The 26,455-nt window shown below is 37.1% G+C and overlaps 1 protein-coding gene across 2 annotated transcripts in view; it reads left to right on the top strand.

Annotated features, from left to right (window-relative positions):
- Positions 1–6,058: 6,058 nt before the first annotated feature.
- XIRP2 (xin actin binding repeat containing 2) overlaps positions 6,059–26,455 on the top strand; it is a 74,308-nt gene continuing 53,911 nt past the window's right edge. For both annotated transcript variants that reach the window (XM_058714975.1, XM_058714973.1), the window contains exon 1: positions 6,059–6,252. The gene's annotated coding sequence lies outside the window, so the exon portion shown is untranslated. The remainder of the gene's footprint in view (positions 6,253–26,455) is intronic.

Genomic DNA, 26,455 nt, shown 5'->3' with positions numbered 1-26,455 from the left:
ACCCTACATAAGACTATGAGATATGATTTAAATATGAGTCATACATGCCTAAAGGCCTTATTCATGGGTCCTTAATGACGTAATTTTAAGAGGATTAAAATTGAACAGGTGAAAATTACAGTTAATTAAATTCAGCTACAATTCAGTTACTAATACCCTAATTCCGTTTTCATGACAACTGAATGGGGCATGTCACCAACAGTATCCAAAGCAGATTGCTCAACCCTAACTGATGGTCTTAGATAATAATGCACAATTTGAAATATATATATATATAAATATATATATATTAATATAAATATATATATATTTATATATATATATATTTCTTTAACTCTAAAAATTCCAGTATTTTTGTTCTTCAATTCTAAAAATCTTAGATTGACCCCCCCCCATTTATCTGGGGATTACATCTCAGATTACTGAAGTAGAGTTGTCCCAACTTTAAAGCCTTCACTCACCCATTCTTCTGGTCTCTAGAGTGTCCACTCATAGTTCACTTTGCTACCATGCACAGTGAAGGCCTTGCCAGAGCCTACCCGAGGTCCACTGCAGACCTACCCTATGCCTAATCACAGTATTTATTAGTATGTGAAAGAGGTGATTTAAAGTATACCATCCAACATACATAATAGTGATTGGATAGAACTTTTAGATTAAGGTCAGGATAAATAACATATCCCAAATAATCCAGATATTTAGAATCAACAGAATTGAGTCCAGTCCCCACTTTTGCTGATTCTTAACTTTAATCTTTGGAGGAGTTACCAAACTTCACTCATCCTCAATTTCCTTATGTGAAATAGAGATAACACCAATATCTTGGGGTTGCTGTGACCATAAAAGAAAATAAATGTAAATCACCTACTTAAGTTCCTGGCAGAATTCCTTCATTAAATGTAGATGTTATTGTTAAGGGAGAATTAAAGGAAAAAGAAAGATTCACAAGCTTTCCTTGGAAAACTTTAATATTAACGAACAAGAAAAGAAAGTGAACTGAATGAATTCCTAGATGATTGTCTTTTTTTTATGTCAAAGAGAATAGGCTTTCAGCCACAGATGGTAGTACCAGCAAAAGTAGAAAGGGGAACAAATTCAACATGAGTGATGAGCACATAGAATTTTGAAATCCCTTAACCAGATATATCTTATTTCAGGGTATCAAGAATACCTGAAAATGCAGAAATATAAGTCGACCTAAACTCACATATGAGTTTCCCCTGAGAGGAAGGTCTTTAGTAGTAGTATGACTTTATATATTAGTGGCTCTCTTCTGTTCAATATCCTTTATCATAGACTTAGATAAGACATATATTGCAACTATAAAGAGACAACTGTACTGGATGACAGAAGCAAGCAGAGATAAGGGAGTGGCACTATTGCCATCCACTTAGGCATAAACTAAAAAATACAAGAAACTGTAGATGTGGTTTATCACTAACATATGCAAAAAAGAAAAAAGACTTAGATTTTAAGGGACTGTAGCTGTATGACCCAACAATCTCATATTGCTGTAGAAAATCTAGTAAGCACTTTTTGTTTTCAATATAAAATATACAAACCAAAGCTTTCTGTTCCTTTACCCATCTGTCTTTTAGATTACTAATCTTGTCATTTGCTGCCTCCAATCTGTTAAACTTTCCACTGAGTTATTAATTTCTCTTAATTGTATTTTTAAATTCCAGAATGGCCATTTCTATATTATTTTGTAATTTAAATCTTATTATAAAATTTTCCACCTCTTCATATACTTTGTACGTTATTTCCTATAGTTTCTGAAATATGTCTGTCATTATTATTTTAAAGTTCTTATCTGCTAACTCAAATAGCTACAACATCTTTTCCCTGGTTTGTTCTCTCGGGTACTGGTGGCAATGTTCTGTCTTTTCACATGCCTAGTATTTTTTTTTAATTGAAAATCAGTCATTGTGTTTTCAAAAACAAAGATGAAAAAGTTCCAGATGATATTATTTTCATCTGAGAGGTTCAGCCTTTCCTCTGCTTGGTAGACAGAGTGGAGGGGGAAAAGGGGCTGACTACCTTAATTTAGGATTTCATTGAGAATCTGTCACATCCTATATTTGTTCTACTTTTCAAAAGTCTTCAGCCTGGATATTTAGCCTCACACCCTGTGAAGCTTCAAAATTTGATAAATATCTTGAGGGGGAGACTGGCAGTGTTTGAGTGTAGTCAAGCCACCAATTTTATCACCCGAAGCCTGATCAGGTTCCAAAATCTTTTCTGTTTCATCTGTCTCCTGTCTTCTAGGGTGGAAACAGGATCCTCATTCCATCTCTAGCTAAGTCCATGCTATTAAGCACTTCCAGGGACAAAGAAGTTATTGCAGATTATTTAGAGTCATTTCTTCTTTCCTTTGAGGACTTTCAACTGTCTTGTTTTAGAAGATCTTGTTTCCAAAGTATCATGAAAATGTAGGCTATTCCACTTTACTTCTCTGTATTTGGGCTTATGATGGTAACTTCTATCTTGTGAAATGTTGGAACTTAGCAAATGTCTTGGGGAGAAAACTGAATTTGAGGTCCCACTACTCTCCAGTTTTGTCATTCCAGTCCGGTGTGACTGCCAAAAGTTGTGTTTTCCTGCCCCCCAGCAGCAGTGCTTTTCCTGGGCTGAGCATGGATTCTGAGCCTCTAGCTGCATCCAGAATCATCAAATAACCTCCAGGGGTAGCCTCCTACAGCTCACATTTGAAAGGTTCTTGCCTTTCTTGAATTGTACTCCCTCTGGTTCTTATTGTTTGGCTGATTCCTGATGCCTTACACATATACATATTTTTTTTGTAATTGATCCAGCTTTTTAAATTGTTCTCAGTGGGGGCACTGGTCTTATGCTAATTACTCCATCTCACTAGAAGCAACATTCTTATGTAGGTTTCAGTTGAGTATAACACAGGTTTTAATAGGTATAGGTATCTAGGCAGTGTGAAGATAATTTAAATTGTGTTTGTGTATTGGAGAGGCAGGAAAATTTTCCACTTCAACTTTTTAAGATTTATGAGACAAGGAATCACCTTATGAATCTTTCTACCTGTCTATCTACATCTCATCTATCTACCTATATATCTATCTCATCATCCCTGTTTGTCCCCATTTGTTCATCTGTCTACCCACATGTTCATCCATCTTACTTTCATAGTAATTTCATAATAATTGATTAGATTGCTATCAAAGAATTAAAATCAGTGTCTGAAACAACTAAAATAATAACTAGAATCTAAGTGCTTAGGGGCACCTGGGTGGCTCAGTCGGTTGGGTGTCCGACTTGGGCTCAGGTCATGATCTTGCGGTTCACGAGTTCGAGCCCCACATCGGGCTCTGTGCTGACAGCTCAGAGCCTGAAGCCTGCTTTGGCTTCTGTGTCTCCCTCTCTCTCTGACCCTCCCCCTGTTCATGCTCTGTCTCTCTCTGTCTCAAAAATAAATAAACATTAAAAACATTTAAAAAAATGAATCTAAGTGCTTATATTTTCATTGTCTTCATGACTAAAATGAATAAACCAAATTGCATGATAGCTACTTAGTTCTGTAACTGCAAATTTTTGCTTGATCTTAGGTTAATTAATTTATGCATGTTACTATAGATCTTTTTTTCAATTTATTTATTTTGAGGAAGAGAGAGAGACCACACATGCAAGCAGGGGAGGGGCAGAGAGAGAGAGGGAGAGAGAGAATCCCAAGGAGGCTCAGAGCTGTCAGCACAGAGCCTGATGTGGGGTTTGATCCCATAACCCGTGAGATCATGACCAGAGCCAAGATCACGAGTCGGACAATGAACTTACTGAGCCACCCATGCACCCCCAGATCTGACATTTATTGCTCTTATTCCATTACCAACTATTTTATGATGTTCCACCAAGTTCTTTTCTTATCCATTATTTTTTTTCTTTTAACAATGTATAATCATTGTGTTTTGGGATGATTATAAGCCTTAAAAAATTATAATGAGAAAAATATGAAAAAATAATTTTATTTATGTGCGTGCATTTAAATCAAATATATTCCTTTGCTGAAAGGATTAAAAGAGGAAATTTGAAGAAATATCTTAAGTGAAATATAAAGAACAATTGAAAAAAATACGTCACTCAGTGGAATGAGAAAGCAGGTAGTTTGGAAATAAGGAGGGAAAATGAGGAAGCTGTAAGTCACGTCTTTGCGGAATTAACAGCATTTGGAAAGAATAAAACCACCATAAGCATCACTAGCATCTATATGCAAATATAAGAGTAAAGTTGACTGTATACACATTGGAGGATCCATATCCTCATAACTTAAGTCGAACTATTGTGATTTTAGATCTAGTGCCATTTTAAGTATATAGTGAGATAAAGTAATAATAATCACTTTAAAATAAATATTTTGTCCTAGATTTAGACTGAGGTAAATATTTTATATATGTTATTTAATCTCCACAGCAACCATTTAAAGTAAATAAACTTAGTCATGTTGAATCACAGATAAGTGAAGTGAAGCTTATACAACATAGGAAACTTGCCAGGTCAAGAGTTTGGTGAACACCAAAGCTGTGTTGAAATCCCGTGTTCTAAATCAGCATTGTCTGTAGGATTTTCTGTAATAATGGAAATGTGCTGTATCGGTACTAATGCACAGTCACTAACCACATATGGCAACTGAGTACTTAAAATGTGGCTAGTGTGAGGGTGCTTGGGTGGCTCAGACAGCTCAGCTTCCGACTCTTGATTTGATTTCGGCTCAGATCGTGATCTTGCCATTTGTGGGTTCAGGCTCTGCATCGGGCTCTGCATTGACAGTGCTGAGCCTGCATAGGATTCTCTCTCTCTCTCTCTCTCTCTGCCCCTCCCCTGCACTCTCTCTCTCTCAAAATAAATAAATAAACATTTTAAAAATGCCACAATGAGAAGCTGAATTTTAAATTTTATTTAATTTTAATCAATTAAAATTTAAATGGCCACATGCGTCTAATGGCTACCGTACTGGACAGCACAACTCTAAAATAATTGGACTGTACTGGCTCCTGGCCCTGAAGGATCTTGTGGAGCATACAGGGATACCATTTTAGAAGGCTTTTCTTAGAGTTAATTAGCTGGGATATCACTCCTTGACTTTTAATAGAAATCAATATTGCACATGGAAAAATGTATATACTGGTTTTTCTTAGTAAATAATATGAGAAATAGCTCACTTGTAAACATTTTGTACAAAATAAACAGTATATAAGTGTTTTCCTTAAGTCAAAGGGAAACGTCCTCTCTTTTTGGGTTTGCTGTGATGCCATTAATATCCCACTTAACACTGCACTAGGAAAATAATAGAAGAGAGGGGAAGCTAGTTATTTTATATTTACTTAGGAAGTATTAGGTATTGGCATTATGGAGCCAAACAGCAATGCTTGGTGACTTCTACTTTCTTTCAGATCAGGTCATGCTGAGTAAGTAAGGCGGCAGCAAAGGACATTCAATATTATTATCTCAGGAGCATGTGAGGTGACTCCTTCCCCTGACTGTTCTTCCTCATGCCAAGTGATTTTAAGCTAGAATGTCTTCTTACCCCTTCTTTCCTCACTTTTTTAACCAAAAGAGCACTTTCTTTATTTATACAAACACTACAATAGTGTTTTGCCTTGCATATGAGACCTCAAAAGGCAAACACTTTCCATATCGAAGAACATTTTTCTAAATAAAAGTAATGCTTCCTCTTCCCGAGGACACTAATTCCACCAGAATACACTGGAACTTTTTCTACATGGTTTATTTTCATATTCTTGCCTCTTGAAAGATTAAAATTATTTAAACCAATGGGAGTAATTGAAGGCCTTTAGTCCCTCCTTTTCCTCATTGGTGCTGATTATTGTTTAGGCTTTGTTTCAAAGTTGAGAATCGGCTTGATGGCCTTGGCTGCGGAAGGGGGTTTGATTGACTGCACATGTGTTAAAACCATGCATACATTACCGAGGACACTGCGATCCAGAGTGCCCTCAGAGACACACTTCTGAAAAGAGTAGTTGACTCAGGCCCCACCTAGACAGAGCTCAGTTCCTAAAAATAGGTGCCAAGTTGCATCCTTTAGACACGGGGCTAAAATAAATTCAGCCGTCCCATCTACTTGCTTGATAGACCCTTCAGTGGAGCCGGCCTCCACTCCACCGACCGCTTTCAGGGGACTGGGAAATTTGCTGTATGTGAAACAACGGAGGAAACTCGTCTGTGAAGATATATGACATTTTCACGAACTCGGGGTTAAGTCTATTACCAAAGGTATGTGCAATATAGTCGTTGATACATACCCACTTCCTGGGTTGGAATATGTTACAGATCAGTGAAGACCACAGGTCAAATTGAACTTGTTATAAAAGAAAATATTCAGTTGTATTTTGTTTTTATGACAATATTTAACATTACTTTATAATGCTAAATTTAAGGCTTCATATATTACTCTCTGCCAGAGAGTTAGCATGTTTCATATGTAGTGTTGAGGAATAATGAGCCAAACTTGAAACTAAAAAGTCATGAGTGAAAACTATAATTTATAGCTAAAAAAGAAAACTGAAAAAATTAGTGTATCTTCTATGACTATAAATTAGTAAAATACACAATGAATATACCAAAAAATATAAACTGTATTTCTTGGAATTTGGTGAGGGGAAGGGAGAATTTAAAATATCTTCGACTGTTGCAGCTTGCTCAGAGGAATGGGTTGAAAATTATTCTTTCTCCAGCGTTAGTTTGATTTTGTACTTCATGCCCCAGCTAGTCTCATCTCCTTTGGGAGTATTACTAGGAGTAAGGATTAAAGAATCAGGTTCTTCGATGTTTTGCAGAATTAAGGAAAGCACTGCCAGTTGGATCTGCCAACCCTAATTATAGTAACTACAAACTTAAAGAGAGAAGACTGAGATTTTACTTTAAAGGCATCATGGCCTATATACTGTTTCAGATGGATTTTTTCTGTCTTCGATTGCCTGTGAACACTTTAATTTGGTCCTGTTGCGCCTTAAGTGTTTAGATGTTAGAGACTGAAGTGATTTGGGACAGGCATTATAACAGAATATCTTAAGACACCAACTACAAGCAAGGACACTTTAAGATTACATAATACAGGGTTTAAATATAGCCAGCTGGTGCTGAACTGAAAGATATTTATTTTTACCAGAGCTCCATTTGGTCACTGACGAGCTGTAGGTTGTTTAAATTATTTGAAAATTTCATGTGCAGAATGCCAAAGGAGTAAAATATTTACCTCAGCTACATTCAAAGCCATGATTTTTAATATGAAAGAGCACCTGTTTTGAGTGGGGTTTTTTTAATGTTTATTTTTGAGAGAGAGAGGTTGCAGGCTGGAGAGGGGCAGAGAGAGGGGAACAGAGGCTCTGAAGCAGGTTCTGTACTAACAGCAAAGAGCCCAATGTGGGACTCGAACTCACAAACTGTGAGATCATGACCTGAGCCGAATCGGACACTTACCACCTGAGCCACCCAGGAACTCCCTGGAGTTTTAAAGATATCACCATTGAGTGGCAAAAATATTGGATCAGAAATGAGGAAGTCTTGAGTTCTATGCTTAAATATTCCTCTACTTCTCTGCCTCATCTTTGAGTATTTGGCCTTCTTAGTATTAACATGTAAATGAACAACAAGTCCCATTTTTGAAAGTCAGCATTTTGGATGTCTGCAAATTTGGCAGAGTGCCAGCCATTTGGGAAAACTGTAGTCCAGAGTTTGGACTAAATGTTTCTGCTTTCATCTGATGTTGGGCATCTTTAAGATATAGCCTCCTTCACCAACCTGAAAATTAAAAGTAGGCATTCATTCTCCAATGAACAGAGAGAGCTTTGCTTCAAAAGATGTTCATGCAAAAATGTCATCCCAGGCCTCAAGTCTTCTATAATTACAGAGGAAGAAAGGGTTGGTTGCCTTTCCTCTGGTTTATTTTTGGTAAAAAGCCCACAAATTTCATAGATCATTTACAGTTGTCTACCACTGATAGCTGTCACTATTCAGTCAGCTCCCCTGCTCTGTCTCTCATATTTACCACAATCGAACAACTTATGCACATCAGTATTCTTTTTACTTGTTTGGTAAAATATAACTTATGATGAGATGATTTGGGGTTAGACTCTCCTAGTAAGCTTGGTACTGGGAACAATTTCCTCTCCTCTCTCTCTCTGTCTTTCCCTCATACAGATACACAACTCTGGACACTAAGACCATTTTGTAAGACCTGTTTCCTAGCTGGGAGTCATGTCTAGATTCAGTAATTTATAGAGCAGGGCAGACACTTAATAAGTTCCTGGCATTGTAATGCCAAAACTTTGATTGAACAATCTGTGGGGGACAGAACTTAATTGACATGACATGGTCCTTTTTATTTGCTTCCCACCTCCTATCTGAAAGCATTCAAAAGTTACACTTTGAAACTTAATTAAGTTGTAATTTGTTTATTGTTTGTTTTGCTTCTGAAACAGATACTTCCTCATTCAAATTACAGGCTCATCCCTTGCAGAGTGGTGGGTAACTTCAGCTTGTTCTGATTCAGAAACGACTTTTGCAGAACACTGATTTATTCCATACAGATGCATGGTCTTTATAGGACTGTGTAGATATTGTATTGGTTTTTTTCCTGACAACAAATATGTGGTGTTTTCTGACACCAACCAATTCTCCAATTCTCTAAAACCAACTCAGTATACAATTTAAATCAGTTTTCGTACTAACTTGCAGAGTTAGAGCAGACCCCAGATTGCCCCCCACTTTCTCCACTAACCCAGGAACAGCCAAACAGAAGTGATGCGTAGGGCAAAGTGGGGCAGCAGACAGTGGCATAGAACACCACACTCTCTCTGGGCTCCATACCTATCAACACATTCACACACTTGGAAGCTCACCAAACCCTGTTGTTTAGGGATTTTATTAAGATGCCATTGTGTAGGATGATTAACTAAATAATTGGCTATTGGTTATTAAATTCGATTTCTAGCCCTTCTCCCCTTCTCAAAGGTGGGAAGTGGGGTTGAATGTTCCAACTCTCTAATCACTAGGTTGTTTTTCTGGCAATCAGCTCCTATCCAGAACTCATTTCTACTTTCCCCCAACCCCCACAGAAGACCCAGAATCATCTCATTAGCATACCAAAGACACTGCCAACCAAGAGATTCCAAGAGTTGTAGGATCTGTGTGCTAGAAGCCAGGGACAAAGACTAAACATTTATTTTTCATTATGTCACATATGTCTACAAAATCTCTTTTCCTTTGAAATGCTACCTATGAACTCCAGAGTAAAACTTTTATCCTATATACTTTCCTAATCATTGGAATCCATCACTTGTAAATTTAACTAACCTGAGTATTTTTTATTTGTACAGTATAATCAGTAAAAGCACAAAGGACAACAATTAGACAAGGAAAAAAGCAAAGATTTTATTTTCTTGAAAACACTGAAAGTCAGCAAATGCAATGATTACTTGTATCTCTTTAGATACAACAGATGATGGTGTAGCTATATTTAATGACTCTTTATGAGCCTAAATGATGGCTTAAAAATAATCTGCCAGTGAGCAGTACAGTAGATAATCCAAATTCCTGGTAGAGTAGCTGTACTTCTTAAAATATTGTCAAGAATAAAATGAATTTATTACACAGAGGACACAAAGAACTTCAGTGACTATTTGGTTTAACACTTTTAAGTTCTAGATAAGAAAACTGAGGCAAAGGAACATTAATTAGTAAACTCTTCTTAAGCACAGAGAACTAGAAACCAACCCTTTTGACTTTTATTTCATGCTGTATGTCATTCCACAAAGCTTTATGCCATTAACATCAACCCAATCCCACTCCACCCCCATGACGTGGGATATCTTTCCAGGTATACCTTGATAAAGTCCTTTTTTTCCAACAGTAGGTTTTTGTTGCTTTTTATTTTGCATTTCCTGTTCTCAGAAAATTATGCAAAATTGTGTAAAAGGAGACCTAGTCCACATATTTAGTTAAAATTCAAAATATGATGATGGCTTTATTTTTTAATTTTACTAAGCATTTAAGTTTGCTCATCCTCTGTGTTAGAAGAACTCTTCCCCCACCCCCACTGTCTTGTCATTGGCACATGATTTTTCACTGCTCTTTTTGGCAGACCTTCAAGTAGATCTGTCTTCTACATTCTTATAATTGTATGCAGGATATATCCTGCTGCCTGGTGAATTGAACACTTTAGATATATCTGGCGGTTCAAAAGTAAGTAATTGCCAAATTGCTCTAGACATACACATGATTTAAGATAAATATAATATTAAAAGAATCTATTTTGGGAAATATCTCTGTTTGTACAAGATCCAATAGCATCTTCCTAAAGAATCTGAGTAGATCAGCATGTGTATTTCTAAATGTGTTAACGTGGTAGTTACCAACATTGAAGACCTAAAAAAAAATTCATATCACCATTAATTTTACAAGCAAAATCCAGCATTATAAATGATTTCCAAACATGTTCTCAGTGTTCTTCATTTAAAGTTCAATGAATGTGACTTAACATAAACTAATGTTTGATTATCATTTAATGTAATTTTTAATTCATAGGAAGTTAATTGCATTGAAATAAAACGGAGGTAGAATTCACATTATAAAGTGGCTGGGTTTTTTTTAGCTATGTATGTTACATTTTGATAAGTAGAGTCCCATTTCCCGATGAATTACATTATAACCTCCTAGGTGCTTTATCACTGTCTATGTTGTTTCTGGTAATTTTGTTTGTTTGTTTTTAGTCAGTACTGTCATAATAAGAACTCAGCTTTACCTTATCTAGCCAGGAAGCCTTTTTGTCAAATAATTCGAGGTTCATAGGGAATGGTAAATAAAAGCTTGAAGGAGACAATGAAAAAACTTTTTGTAAAGCTAAGGGTCACCTTTTAATGTATCTGTTTTTTAAGTTAGAATTTTTGACTCTCCACACAAGGGTTGTACTGCTAAGTTGGAATATTTCTGGGAAGGGACAAGAATAAAGTGAGTTTTTTCACGTGATTAAAGGTTGTCAATTACAGCTACAAGCTCTTTATAAAATTCACTGCCTCTGCTTCTGTTGGATCCCAAGATATTTCCCTGCTACAGGGAGGAAGTCTGCTGGTTTGCTATTGAGGGTAAAGCCCAGCAGCAGTTTTCAGGTAGAATACAGGGGCTAGAGGTAGGGATGCTAAAGGAGCAAGTGACGGCCATCAGCAGCCAGCTTAGTTCCTTCTGTCCTATGAACCCTTCCAGATGCTCAGAGTGGGAACAGAACCTCATTACAGCCCCACCTTCTTCAGGAGAAACTATGCTAGCCCTCTGAGTCCCAAAGCACTCAAAATCATATATTTTTAGGAATGTAACTGTATTAGTACATTCCTGCTTCAGTCACTGACTCATTCTGGAGTGGGAATAATTTCAGGATGCATCATCATCCATCTGTCATCCAGAACTGGACAACAGCCCCAACTTTGCCTCTGTAAAATATCAGAGAAATGAAATATGAAAGGAAGGCATGTATTTGTATTTAAGTTACATTTTTTTTCCTGAAAAGATCTAGTCCGGCTATTGCAGTTATCAACCCCAAACTACTATTTATACTTTCTAATAGTCCACCCTTTAAATAGAAGCAATAAATTACCTCAGGCTTCAGTGTTCGCCTCTTTTCATTTACCTCACCATTTCAACCCAACTGGCCCCAGTTTCTTGACTGTGTCATTATAGTACGTTATTACCATTTCTTTCCAGTATGTTCTATTATGCTCATATTTATCTCTATATATTATTTTTTATAAAGTGTGGTGTTACTGGTGTCTCCATATTGTCTTCCATTTCTTTCATATTCTTGAAGTGCATTTGGATGTTCAAATAAAGAGTAGTCTTCAGACAAGAACCAATAACCACAATATCATCCAAAATGACATTTCTTTTTACTCTTTGCATAACATTGAACCTGACACAAAATTTTGTAAACATTTGTATCAAGAAAGTGTCAAACATCCTTACGACGACAACAACAACAACAATAATAATAATAAACATAAACATTTTCTACAGGATTCTTCTCCCCTGGATAGATTTATGTTAAAAGTTCCAGGAGCTGATATGTAAAACTTCATTTTTGATATCATCTTTACATTTTAATCAATCTGAATAGTTCTTGAAATCAGAAAGATTTCTCAAGTGATGCAATATCTTCTCTCTCTTTGCCTTTCCTCTTCCTTCTTTTTTAATCTCATTTCCATTAAAGACCTCTGGAATATATTCTTTAGTATATTATCCTTAAGATGTATGCAGTGCCCTCAGTTTACCAGAATCACAAAAACACCATCTCTGAGGGCCAAAAGAGGTTCCAAATGAACCCCAGATAACACTTTATTGGGAAATCAGAAAATGCTGTCAGGTGAACCCTAATTAGCTGAACACAGACCTTGGAACCAGACTGCCTGGGTTTGAATTCTGGCTCTTATACTTACCATCTGGGTGGCTTTGGGCAAATTATTTAATAGCTTTGTGCTTATTTCCTCATCTGAAAATAGAGACACTATTAATATCTATTTCATAGGGTTGTTTTAAGGATTAAATAAATTAATATTTGTAAAATGACTACAATAGTGCCTGGTACATGGTAAGTGTTGTATAAGCCTTTGCTGTTACTGTTGTTTTTGTTATTATTATTTAATATATGAGGCTAGTATAACATAACCATTATCTCTTTCCCAGAGAGCAAGATAAGAAAATACGGTACCAAGTTTTCCTAGATGCTGAACATTCAGAAAAACACCACACTAAAAACTGTTTCAGAGAGAAAATCATCTACCTGATTTAATAGGTTGTTCTGTTGTTAAAGTCATCCTTACCTTTCAGAGATGCACTTTTCAGCTCAAATTAAATTTCTGTCTTCTCTGGAGTTGTAGAAAGCTATTAAGTGCCCTCTTTCTATTATAATAATTCCAACACTTGAAACTAATAACCTTCCTATTGTTCTTGATGTCAACATCACATTACTTCAAGAAATCGAACTCTTCAACTACCTCAACCCTAATGACTCTGTCTCCTTTCTGATAGAGCTGCTCACAGCCACTTACTGGACCTTTTCATTACTTTGACTTAGTTCTTGGACTCTCAAAGTATTCTCTTAGACCACAGTTTTCTCTGTTTTCAACTAAAACTGATCTTGGCCCTCAGCATAATCTTCCTATCTTCAACACATCCTGCCCCTCAGCTTCTCTACTTTTCTTTGCCTCATCTCTCTATAACTTGGATCCACTTGCAGTGTCTGAGTAAAGATGGAAGGAGAACACTCACTGAGGGGGAAGGCACTGAAAGATGGGGCTGTAGGGACCAGACTGTTTACAAAGGGACTCTGAAGCAGCAAAGGCCAACAAGAATCCAATAGCTGAAAAGAAAGCAAAAGATCACGAGCCAATGAAAGGTGCAATGCATCAGATTTGAGGGATGTAGCTAAGCTATAAATAGGAAAAGAAATGGCAAGGTCAGAAGTAAGGAGGACTAGAAACAAGGTGGGATTGGAGCCTGTGGTGGACATCATGCCTGCATTTCAAACTGAGGCCAGGAACAACTCAGGAGTGTTGGATACCTGGAGTTAAGGGCTCCTGAATCCAGGCTTCAGGGATAGGTCTAAGAGCTTAAAGAAACATGCTTTAGACCTGATGCCCACTCAACTGGGGCCCCATTGTCAGCTGCAACAGTAGAGTTTTCATTGACCCCTCTCTGTTTCATTTGTTCCCACATTCTTGAGCTAAATTTATCTCACCAGAAGCCAATTCAACATTTTCCCCTGATGTATTATTTGTACTCCCATTCCCAGGATGCCTCTCTCATTATATAATATATAATACATAATATATAATATATAAATATTGACTCCTTATCACATTTACCATTATTCCCGAGAACCCCAGATGTTCTCTATTCTAATATACATCTGGAAAATTTGAGGATAGAAACAGGTTTGTGACTAATGCTTTTTAGAAAAGGGCTATGTTGAATTTTAAAATGCTTAACAACATAAAATTAGGGCTTAGATAGTCACCAGAGATATGCCCTGGGTGTAACAGAGATGAAGCCGAGAGCTGATGGAGTGTGTGTGGTGAGACAAAAACAGAAGACTGGGGATGGAGCCCAGGAAACTAGATATGGTTGGGTGTCAGGAATTTTTCAGGAGACTGAAAATGATAGAGCAGATGTGTCTGGTCTAAGCTACTCACCGCTCCATGCTCAGTTTATAAAGAATAAGGCAGAGCGTGCTGCAAAGCATCAACATTTTTAATTCCTCCTTCTGAGATACTTTCTGTAATGGCAAGTGTCAGGCTTGGTGAGGTTTATGACATTTTCCTTAGGCCCTGCACTGCTGGTGAATGAGACGTAGGGCTTTCTGTCACATCTGCTTTTCTTGGCAACCTTCCATCTCAGAAGTGCACTGGGGCACCCTGAATACCTACTGAGGTCCTTCTCCTAGATCTCAGAAAGCAAATAGGATACCACTTGTGATTAGATGTTCCTCCAAGGAAAAATGTGAGTGTGCGTCAGTGTCTGCGTGTTCTGTCTGTAATCCTGCTCTTAGCCCTCTGGCCTGAGAAGGCTAGTTCTTTTCTTCTGGACTGAACTGCGATGGAGACATAAATATATCTGGAATTTTTTAGCTATAATATTTTTCTAATTGCTTTCTGCAGATATGTAATAACAGAAGAATTCCTGGCAGAAATTGAATTTGGCAGAAAGCCCAAAGTTGACTGGTTTTACTTTCCAAGCAAACATTCTTGTGCAGTTCTAATTTTCACTTGTTCATGCGGTGTCCTGAGGAGCAGTTTTGGTGATGAGCTGGATTTCATTGTGGGAGACTCACGGGTTCACAGGCAAGAAGTTTATTTTTGTTCCCTCCTGGAAGCTGTAATCCCAACTTTCACATCTCCAGGCTGCTTAAATATCTTCTGTTGCAGAATTGGGAACTTGTTTTCTACTCTTTAAAAAGAAGTAAAAGAGAGAAAGTAACAAAATCTGTCAACAGGAACTATCGAAAGATGGGCACTGGATCTTGCACTATTATTTCAAGACAAATTCATTTGATAAATGCTTAATGGTCATCCACTGTGTATACGTTGTGATGTCAAACGTTAAAACAAACAGTTAGCTGTTTTCATCTCGACTGTCCATTTATGTCTTGGGAATCTAGGAATTTTAGTTCCAAATAATAATAAAAATGCAATAACCACTTCTGCAAGAATGTTAGGAAAGGCTCTGCCACTCATCATTACGGGAAGCACGAGCAGATCATTCTTAGAAATGCTTTAGACTCCTCCTACTCCCAAATAAGGGCACATAAAGAGCATTTCTGGCCACTTTGTGATGGCCATTTTGTAAACTGATGAAGCTAAGAGAGACTTTGACTGAAATCATGGTAGATACAGTTATGCAGGCAAACAAAAGACTTAAGAGATGGAAACCAGTGCTGAGCTCCTGGCCAGTGGTTGATGGCCTGCAGTTGTGGTTACATGTCTAAAATTTTTAAAATAGCAATTGCTGACAAACAAGGAGTTGCTTAAGTTTACAGTCTGAGTTCTTCCCTATCAGGTGAGGTGTCCTAATACAGTGGCAGGTCACACTAAGCTGAAATGACTTGTCCATCTGCCCAAGACTTTTGGTGTCTAAAAGAAATAGTCTGGGGAACTTAATCCAATTTAAAGCTTCATATGGAATTTTACAATGAGGCCCAATATACAATTTTAAAATTGCTTCTTACAATTCACTCCCCCCAACTTCCCACCTCTCACCTTCTCTTACACTTGATCTAAAATACCATTGGCCTAGGAAATCTTTTGTTTGCAAGTTTTAATTAAATTCTTTGTTGTTCACAGATGTTACTGTCTTTTTTTGTTGTTGTTGTTACTGTTTTAATGTGCATAGAAAAGAGCAAGTTTTAATCTGGATAACATTTAAAGAGTGATTTTTACACTTCACCCTTTAAAAACAAGAGTGAAATAAGCAGCACAAATTGAGTTCCTCCACTTATGGTGCACTTAGAGGATTAGGTTTTGACTCTAAGGGAAAAGAAACAAATGCCAATGCCAAATTTTTAAAGATAAATAAGTATAAATAAATTAAGGGATGATGAGACTGACTAACTATGTACTTCATGTGTATCTTAAGCAGGGCAGACTATTAAATTACTTCCCCTCTTTGGACTGTCCCTAGTACCTGCATATCATTCGGAAACTGACATCATCTTTTTCTTTTGAAGTTACAGTCCACATTTATATGCAAAGGGCATGTAGGGCACGTTAATTGTTGGTGACAGAATAACCCAGGACCCGACTGATTCAAAGTTTTGATAGATTAAAATTATTACTCTTTATGAACATCCCTGTTCTATATTTAAAAGACTGTTCAAAATATATAGAGCATTTTTAGCGCCCCCTACAATTATAGGGACAGTAATGAGAAAGTAGTTGTTAAGATACAAACATTTGAACAAGAGGCAAATTACCTTTCAATTTAGAGCACATTAGTAGAACCTACAGCTTTTGTAAGAAAAACATGGATTCATAACATTTCTTTTTTTTTAATGTTTATTTTTGAGAGAGAGAGACAGAGCACAAGTGGGGGATGGGCAGAGAGAGAGACACAGAATCCAAAGCAGGCTCCAGGCTCTGAGCTGTCAGCACAGAGCCTGATGTGAGTCTCAAACTCAAGTTGTGAGATGATGACCTGAGCCGAAGTTGCACACTTAACCTACTGAGCCACCCAGGTGCCCCAGATTCATAACATTTCTGCTGAACATTAGCATTTTTGTCATCTTACCCAAGGTTAAATGATTAAAGCCCACATCGTTTTGAAAGTATTCATTTTCTTAGAAAGTGGAATTTTTCTAAGAACATCACTGCTCTGAAAGACAGAATTTATTTCCAGAGGAGTCAGTTATTCACCAAGCAGTATGTTACATTATTGAAGCATTTTCTCTTTTCCCTCGACTGCTTAGCTTTTCCAAATAATGTTCAGTAAAGAAAGTACGTAGAATTAGTGTGGTTTCCCTTTTTTGATCAAGCCTATCGGCCATTAGTTTTAAAAGAAAAAATAACATTTCAAAGGATACTGTAGTTTGTAGACTTAGGCAGAGAAAGCACTTTTAAACAAAGACTTCTTTAAGGTCATTGAAAAGATTTGGTGTAAATTTGGAGACTAAATTTCTGTAAGACAAAGGCTTAAATATATTTTATTACTCAAAGGAAAAGGATGATTAGTAGGAGAAAAGCTGCCACAGCATCAGTTGTCTAAATTAGTGAGAGTCAGAATTTGATGATTTGGGCTTTCTTTTAATATCCTTTGTCACATGCTAACCTTAGAAGAGAGGTGAGAGTTAGAAAGAGGGCGAAGTATCGGGGAATTCCTAAAAACAGATCCAGAAACCTCTGGCTGTTCCAGAATGCAACTAGCACAGAAATGATTTAAAATCATAGTCGGGAAGTAATTAACTTCCCTACCTCTGCCTCCTACAAACAAACCACTTAAAGATGGGCACACCACGGGATGTTTCTCAAAGCTGCAAATTAGTAAAGTTTCAGCATCTCCATTATATTACTGTGGCTTGTTTTTTGACCTGCTGAGTGCCCTCAACATACTTGGAACTCAACAAAACAGTTCAGTATACATGAACTAGCTTCATATGGATTTTTACAAAACCAATGAGAGAAAAAAGTGGACCATTTTAGGGAAGACAGATTCTAAGCTAGTATGCATGACTCATCTCCATCTACCAACAAATTGCTCTGACCTCAGAATGAAGTCACTTTGTGTAATCTGGAGGTCCTGACAGTTTTAGAGGTGCTGATGGACATGTTAACTAGTCTGTTCCTGCATTGCCTTTCAGAGGCACACACATTTGCTGCTAATCACAGACTGACTTTGATGACTATCTCTCTGTGGTTAAGAAGTGATTACATTTGCTTGCCATTTTTCAAGTTCTAGCCTAACTAAAACAAACAAACAAACAAACAAAACAACCAGAAAGAAGATGGAAGATATTCTCTTCACAAAGGTACTGCCCACTAGTAAACGTGCCACACGTAAAGGAGATTTGGAGATGGGTAATCACAGGGAGTTTGTGAAAAGGAAAAGCAGTAATGAAGCAGTGGGAATAAAAAAGGAGTACTTTAGAAAATAGTGAGGAAAAGTTGTATCAAAAAGGTAGCAACTCAAGCAGACATGGAATAATGTAGAATGACATGAAATTTGGGGATTTTCTGCAATAGAGACTTTCGGAAGAAAAGGATGGAATTCAATTTAAATAAAAGGAATACTCAAGTAGGAAGAATACCTACATTCAGATTAAATGAATATAGCAACACCTCTATTTAGGGATTACTTAACACCTAAATAAAGGTACTTAGTAGAGGTATTTAGTAGAGGTACATAGCAAGGCAAAGTTACCTAGCAGAGCAACAGTGTAATGGATCACAGGTGAGAAAAATCCAAGACCCTTCTTGCCTGTAGCAGGCAGCCACAGGGCAGCAGAGACTCAGGGAGTGGCTGCATCCTCACCACCTGGCTGGTCCAGACCATGGCTCACTGCACCATGCAAACCACTCAGAAGTTGCATAGGGAAATGAAAAATGTTAAATAACTGACTGATGGTTTCATGACTTTACCTAAATTACGTAGAAGAGGGAAAAATGTGGGGAATGTTTTTTTGGGAGGAAACAGTTGATCTGTATACAAGGGTGGTTTTCATGAGCTTTACGTTTTCAGAGGACTGCCTTGTTGCTTGCTGGTGAACCAGTTCATGAGCTAGTGTCAAGATACAGTTTGAATATCATATTCATTGAGTTAGTAATTTCTTCTCCTTTACATATTTTCTCCATGCCTGTGGCCATATGAGTAGGGCTATGCCATCTTCTTTGCTTGAATCTCATCGTGTAGGTCCATTCCTTCATGATTTACTGTGCTCTCTTTGTTTCAGGAAACATGGTAGATACCAGGTTTATAAAGAGGAATGGAATATCCTTACAGAAGGCTTTAGACTCAGGTGGATCAGAGTCAAGTCCTATCCTTTCTCCTTATAGCTTTGATCCTTGGGAAATTTCATAACTTTTATTATTCTTAGACTTGTATCAGCTCAGATTACCTGCATAATTACATGCAGGAGATATAATAACACCTAGGGTGACTGGCAGCTAGTGACCATTTATTATTTACTGTGTGCAAGATACTATGTAAACTACTTTATAAGATCTCCTTCAGTCCTCACAGGGAATCACTAGGTTCTGTTATCATTCCCATGATAGAGGGAAGAAGAAAGAGGCTTAGAAAAGTTAAGCAATTTGCTTAAAGTCAAAAGTGAATGTCAGAGATAGAATAATATTGGGCCTCCTGGGTCCAGAGTGGATGGTTGATCTGTTTGTGGGTCTGCCTCCTGATGGATAAGACCCCAAGACAGAACCTGGAGTAAAACAGGTTTACAAAATTAACTTAGCTCTGTCCTGTGCTGGGGGAACTTGCATGTTGGTGGAAGGTGACAGAAGCCCAGTGGGAGGTGGGAGGGTGGGCGGGGATATGGCAGGCAGAGGAACTTGAAAGATACACTAAAATGTAATGTCATGCAAATCGAAGTGTAATTTTTAAGTGGTGGGAGAGCACAGTGGAGGGAGCTACTCACTGCCCAGGTTAAGTGGGGGAAATCTAAAGGGAAATTGAGCCTGTGGTGGGCTATAAGTGGCTCTTTAACCCCATCAAATAGGATTGAGCTTGATCCATCTTATATCATCTCCATATAAACAAATATGGTTTTGGGGGTGGGGATGTGGAGTGTGTGCCACCAAGTTCCTCAAGATTCCCCACCTAAAGAGAACTACATTTGGTGTGTCTTCAGTCAAGCCAGCTTCCTTAGCAGGCTGAGCCATCTGGGAGCTGGTTTTATTCAGAAGTCAGCATGTTGAAATGATGCAACCTGTTGTATTGCTGTTTTTAGAGTTAAGGCCAAATCAACACTTCTTAGAATACTGTATTTCCTGAGAAGCTCTCTGGTTTTTTTCTTTTCTTCTGTCTTCAAGTAGAGCAGGACTGAATATAATGGTGATTAGGTCATGCCCAGCCTTGAGCACTGTGCTTGGCTCATGGTAGATGAGTGGTAGATGTTTACTAAACGCATGACTAAAGCCTTAGGAAGAGAGTTTATCAGATACTTTTATTGTATACTTGGGATGCAGATTCAAACAAGAGGACACTGTGGTGGAAGCAGGACACCACCTGCCATGCCCTGGAGCAGAATTGATCAAGAGAAAATTAGAGCAGTGGCCCTTGCTTTGCATTTCTCTTCCCTTGTAGTCAAGTCTGTCATTTCCCTGCTTGTGTGGATCGATACCTAACCCCATCTCAAGTTTGATCTCTGTAGTGACCAAAGAAATATAATTGAGGAATTTACTTCGATTTCTAATTCTAAACTCAAGCTTATAAGGATGAAAAAAGAACCAATTAGAGTCATAGAAATTCAACTTTATTGGTTTCCCCTTGACTTATCCCTACATGCACTAAAATAAATGTTTAGAAAGGGTTTGTGTATAGATGTTTAGGAAGCAGAAAGGATTCATAGCCTTAATTAAAATGTATTTTATAATAAAATGTTATATTTTAATTAAAAACATTTACATGAGAGACTGTGTAGAATTGACCAGGTAGTTCAGAAATACTTGAACTCAATTCCAGGCTCAGCCACTTACTAGATGATTTTATCTTTTAAATGTTACTTTCTTCATCAATTGAATGGAAATAATACCACCGATCAGATATGGTCGCTGTAAGAATTAGATGTAAAATGTAGGTGTATAAGAATACGTGCAAAATGCTTAACACATAATCAATACTCATTAACAGGCAGTTATCATTGTTATAATGCAATATACGTTTGATTATGCTAGGGAAATGTCTAACATGAGACATAAGTTGTAAAACTATGCACCATTGATAGGCATTTAATGGTTCTAATTTATTTGACCATTTCAAAGAAATTTAAGTCATTTTATTCAATTATTGATTTTTTAACTGGGCAATTCTTTAACTACACTAAGCAATTAATTTGAAATATTTAATAGCAATATGATTAAATGTCCAAATATACCCAAAACTGGCAATATTACTGTACTAATAATTATCTAATTTCTGACTAAATTCTATTTGTTCTTAACTGCTTTAGTACCAGAAGTACTTCATGTGAGACGCTAGGAGCTGCACAAAACAGGACAAGTCTATATGATAATACATTACTACAATTAGAAAGGGCAGTTCTTTTACTCAGAGAGATTAAAATCTAAATGGACATTTAAACTTAGTCTTATCTATAAGTAGATGGGCATTTCTTCTTTGGGGCATGAAGAATAACTTCCAAGATGTTTCTGTCACAAGGTGGTTTGTGTATATAAATCTGTGTGATTTGGGGGACCTGGAACTAAAATATGACTAAAAAAGGATCTACTGGGGTGCCTGGGTGGCTCAGTTGGTTGAGCATCTGACTCTTGATTTAGCTCAGGTCATGATTCCAGGGGTGTGGGATTGAGCCCTGCGTTGGGCTCCACACTGAGCGTGGAGCCTGCTTGGGATTCTCTCTCTCCCTCTGCACTCTCCCCCATTCATGTGCGCTCGCTCTCTCTCTCTCTCTCAAATTAAAAAAAAATAATAATAATAATAATAAATAAATAAATAAATAAATAAATAAATAAATAAAGATGTTTAGAAAGAATCTACCATATAGTAAATTCTGACATGGACAGGTGTATGTACATGTAGAGTGGATGCTTGCATTAGCTTCCTATTGCTGCTGTAACAAATTACCACAAAAGTAGTAATTTACAATGGCACAAATTTGTTATATTATTGTTCTGGAGCTCCAAAATCCAAAATGGGTTTCACTGGGCCAAAGTGAAGGTGTTGGCTGGGGCAAGCTCCTCCCAAAAGGTCCAGGGGGTTGGGGGGATCTGTTTTCTTGCCTTTTCCAGCCTCTAGAAGCTGCCGACATTCATTAACTCATGTCTTCTGCTTTCAAAGCCAGTAATGTACAATCTGCACTGCCCCCCTCAACCTCTCTCTCTCAACCCTACCTCTGCTTCTGTCATCACCTTTCCTTTCTGACTGACTTTCCTGCCTCTCTCTTTAACTTATGAGAACCCTTGGGACTATGTGGAACCCATCTGGATAATCCAGGATAATCTCCCCATCTCAAAACTCTTAACTGAATCACATCTACAAAGTCCCCTTTGCCATGTAGAATAACACATTCACAGATTCTGGGGATTAGTATGTGAACATTGTTGGAGGACCAATATTTTGCTTTACAACATTGCTGAATCTTGTCTTCTTCCTCTCACAGGCAACTGGATGTACAGTATCTGGTGAACTGGGAGAGTACTGGTTAGGGAAGGGTGGAAGGGTTAGTAAGGAGGCAAGAACTAATTCTTTTTCTTACCCTGAGAGATTATCTGTTTTTGTTAATGTATAAAGCATGGTAATCAAATGAACTCGAATGAATGAAAAATTTGGGGGAAGGTGACAAGTGTATACACAACAACACAGTGCATTTGGAGGGAATAGGACCATACGGAGGCTAGTTTTAAAAATGGAATCTGGTTCACTCTGCTCATATACTGGATGGATGCCACAGTACAGTTTTTGTGCTGTCATGGCACACACTTTCACTCATTTTACTCCTTGCCCTTCCTCTCCATGTATTTTTTTAAGAACTATAAATTAATGCAAGATTGTGCTGTATATTTGCTCTTTCATTTTATTCTCCATCTACTTCTTGGTTTTATAATATTCAAATGAGGGTAAAATATATAAAACTCAAATTGATTACAAATTTGACTTGGCAGCAGCAATATGAATGTTTAAAAGAGATGAATTTTATTATTAGCTGAGGGATATGCAAATATTGAGAATTACAGAAAACTTATTCATGCTAATGGCTGTGAGCCTGTGCTGTGTCCATCAGTATGATATCCTGTACACGAGTCTGAGCTGGATTATAGATCATATGTTTAGATTTGATAGAAGTTAGTTCATCACTCTCCCAATTTAGTTCTAAATCAATTTTCCAAGTACTAAAGAGTTGACTTCTTTATAACGCATCCAAAATACAGCAGGAAGCCTACTGATGCATCACTGAAAGTGTGTTTGCCTTATTGAAGCTGATATCTGTGTTTGTACCAGCTTTGTGGGCTTCTTTGTGGCCCACCAGCTCACTTTCTTCCTGGCTCTTAGTTTGGACTAAATAAAGATTTATTGGATTGGCTTTAGAAAATTGCAAAGAAAAAAAAATTATCTTCTTGTTTATTTGCTTAAGAGTTCAAATTACTATTAAAACTTGGAATTTCTTTGAGTCATAATTATATACTGGGTTAGCTCTCTGGGACTAGTTTCTATATGTTTTTATTATATATGCAATAGGAGTCAGTTCATGACAGAACAGTCTCCTTGTTGTTTGAAGTTCGCTTCATCTGTTTACTGGGAAGGTGAGTGTTTGGGTTTGGTTTTTGGACACGTATATTTCTTGAGAAGTAGCACAGATTGTAAAGTCACAGAACCTAGAGCCAGACTGCCTGGCTTCCCCTTCCAGCTCTGAAATTCACCAGCCACCTATCTTGAGCAAGTTTTGCAAGCTTCCTGTGTCTCTGTTTCCTTATCTGAAAAACGGAGATAAAAAATAAAAATAGTCTCTACCTCATAGAGTGGTTGAGAGCACTAAATGGATTAATGTCTGACACGTAGAAACCATTTCATACATATTTGCTATCATTTTTTATTTGTGAATCATTCTTTTGAGGCCTTTATTTTCAATCATGTCTACAATTTTATTTCTGACTTGTCAGTGTACTTTATTGAAAAAGTAATACTTTAGCTTATTTATTACAATTGCCCCTCCACTTTTCCTTTTGTCTTATAATTATTTTTGTTTAAAAGATTTTTTTGTTTATTTACTTATTTTGAGAGAGAAAGAGCGTGTGGAAGCCAGGGAGGGTCAGAGAGAGAGGGAGAGAATCCCAAGCAGGCTTCACGTTGTCAGTGCAGAGCCCCATGGGGGCTTGATCCCACAAACCATGAGTTGGTGACCTGAGCTAAATCAAGAGTCAGACGCCTAACCGACTGAGCCACTAAAAAATTTTTTACTTTAAATTTTTTGTGCTTAGAAAGTCCAACTGAAATCATTTGCTACTTCTCTAAAGATTTTTTATCATTTTTAAAAACCATCTAACTCTTAACTCCATCTAATACTCTGTAACATGCTGTGACATGAGGAACTGTTTGATGCTTTCCACAAAATCATTACCCAGTTTCCCCAACATGATTCATTGGTAATGCTGCTGTCTCCTCCCTTTTGTTCTTCCACATAGTCACATGGCCAGCTCCTTCATGTTTCAGGGCAGATGTCCCCCTTCTGAGGATGCTTGCCCTGACAGCTGCTTATTGATACACCCGAGTGGTGTATACACCGAGCCTACGGGAGAGGCTCCCAACTTAGCTGGTACAAACCTATTAACTCTTGGGTTATAATTTCCTGCCTTTCTTTCCAACTAGATTGAAAGGTGCATTGTGAATGTATCATATGCTTACTGTAGATAACCAATAGTTGTTTAAAGATAATGAGTAAATATATTAAAATAAGCCTTCTTAATTATATAATGCAAATCATTTCCTTTTGAAATTTCATATGGCAAAGATGGAGGGAGATATGTGAATGTCACCCACAGCAATTAGATTCCCATAAAGCTCTCCTTTTTCTTATTACTGATGGTGTTTATATGTTGTTGTACTATGCTAGTCAGCATGTAGAGGCCTACAGGGTTACAGCTTCACAGTGGGATTAGTATCTTCTATCTGTTGAATGGCCCTCTATCTCATTTAGTACACTTTGTCTTTAATGTTATTTTGCACGAAAGGAATATAGCCATGATGACTGTTCTTCATTTTATATTTGCCTGTTACATTTTTGCCCAATATTTTCTTTTTAAATGTTGTGTCTTGTTTTAGGTTTATTTCCTGTGAGCGGCATATGGTTGGATTTATTTGTTTGTCTTTTGGTATGGCGTTTGACCTGTGTTTATTTTCATGACTGTTATATCTGATCTTATTTCTACCTTCTTGTTTAGGTATTATATGGTAAAACCCTTTCTTTCTGACTGACTTTTGTCACATGGACTGTGTTTGACTTTGTGTTGATGTCTCACATGAGTACCAAAGTGGACTCATATATATGGAAACCAATTTGACAGTAAATTTCATATATAAATAAATAAATAAATAAATAAATAAATAAATAAAAACAAAGTGGACTCATATAGACTTGAGCTCACAGAACTAAAATTTCAGTAACCAGTATCCAATTTTCTAATTGATTTTAGTGTTTAGTTTTATAAAGGGGGCATCTAAGGATGTCTGAATTTTGTTTTTTCATCACAGAAACTCTTCACGTCTAGATAATTGTAGAACTTTTCTCTCTCCTTGTAAAACATTTCAAGTTTTACAAGGATTTATTGTTATATTGGTGCTTTAAACTTAATTTTATTTCTGGATTATGGTAAATAATTTAAATCTATGCCCAAATTTTTATTTTCAGCAATTTTTCCTCAAATATATATGATATGTTCTGCTTACTCCCCCAGCCTCTCACTGCAATGCTGTAATTGTAAGGTTTGGATTTTGCTCTCTCTTCTCTGGCATCTCCTTTCACATTGCTATAGCATATATTATTCTATTTACTGCCTTCAGTGTGTGTTTTAATTCTTCTAAACACTTTAATACCTCTGGTTCTTTCCTCATCTCTGACAGCTTTCTTTTCTTCTCATTTTACCTCAGCCAGGTGCCTCCTATAAATCAGACACAGCTAATATGAGTCTCATAACACCAGCAACTGGTCTGTCAGTGAAATACAGAGGTCAAAGTATCTTAAACTTTATTCTACAGACTTCCACGTAACCCACATTGGGTAGGCAAAAGGGAAAAGAAATAAGGTGACTCACAAAAATTTAAACGGTATTTGTGCAAGCCAGTTTTGAACCATCTGGTGTTTATATCTATCCTTTATCCAATTATATCCATTATAGTATCATAACATGGTCATCCTTTCCATAAAACTTGATCCACCACTACAGTTTAGGAATGTACCTCTCATATTTTGCAGGAAGAAGAAATATTACATTTAGAAAATGTGCTGAGATGGAATCTTGCTTTAGAAATAAGATCATGACAAAGCACTTGGCTTTGAGAACTGTGCCACATTGGGTATTTCTGAATAGACATTTTTCTGACTTTGACCATATTTTTGAGCAACACACTGATCCCAGCACTATGTATCAAACCATTGACCTTTATCTCCAAGTTCTTACTCTTTGAAGATTTTAGGTTTATATATATAACTTGTTACTTCAGATTTTAGACAATTATTTGTTTAATGGGAAATGAAGATAGA

The sequence above is a fragment of the Neofelis nebulosa genome, chromosome 2, assembly GCF_028018385.1.
Source record: "Neofelis nebulosa isolate mNeoNeb1 chromosome 2, mNeoNeb1.pri, whole genome shotgun sequence".
Lineage (NCBI taxonomy): Eukaryota > Metazoa > Chordata > Mammalia > Carnivora > Felidae > Neofelis > Neofelis nebulosa.
This window is presented reverse-complemented; position numbering and strand designations above follow the sequence as displayed.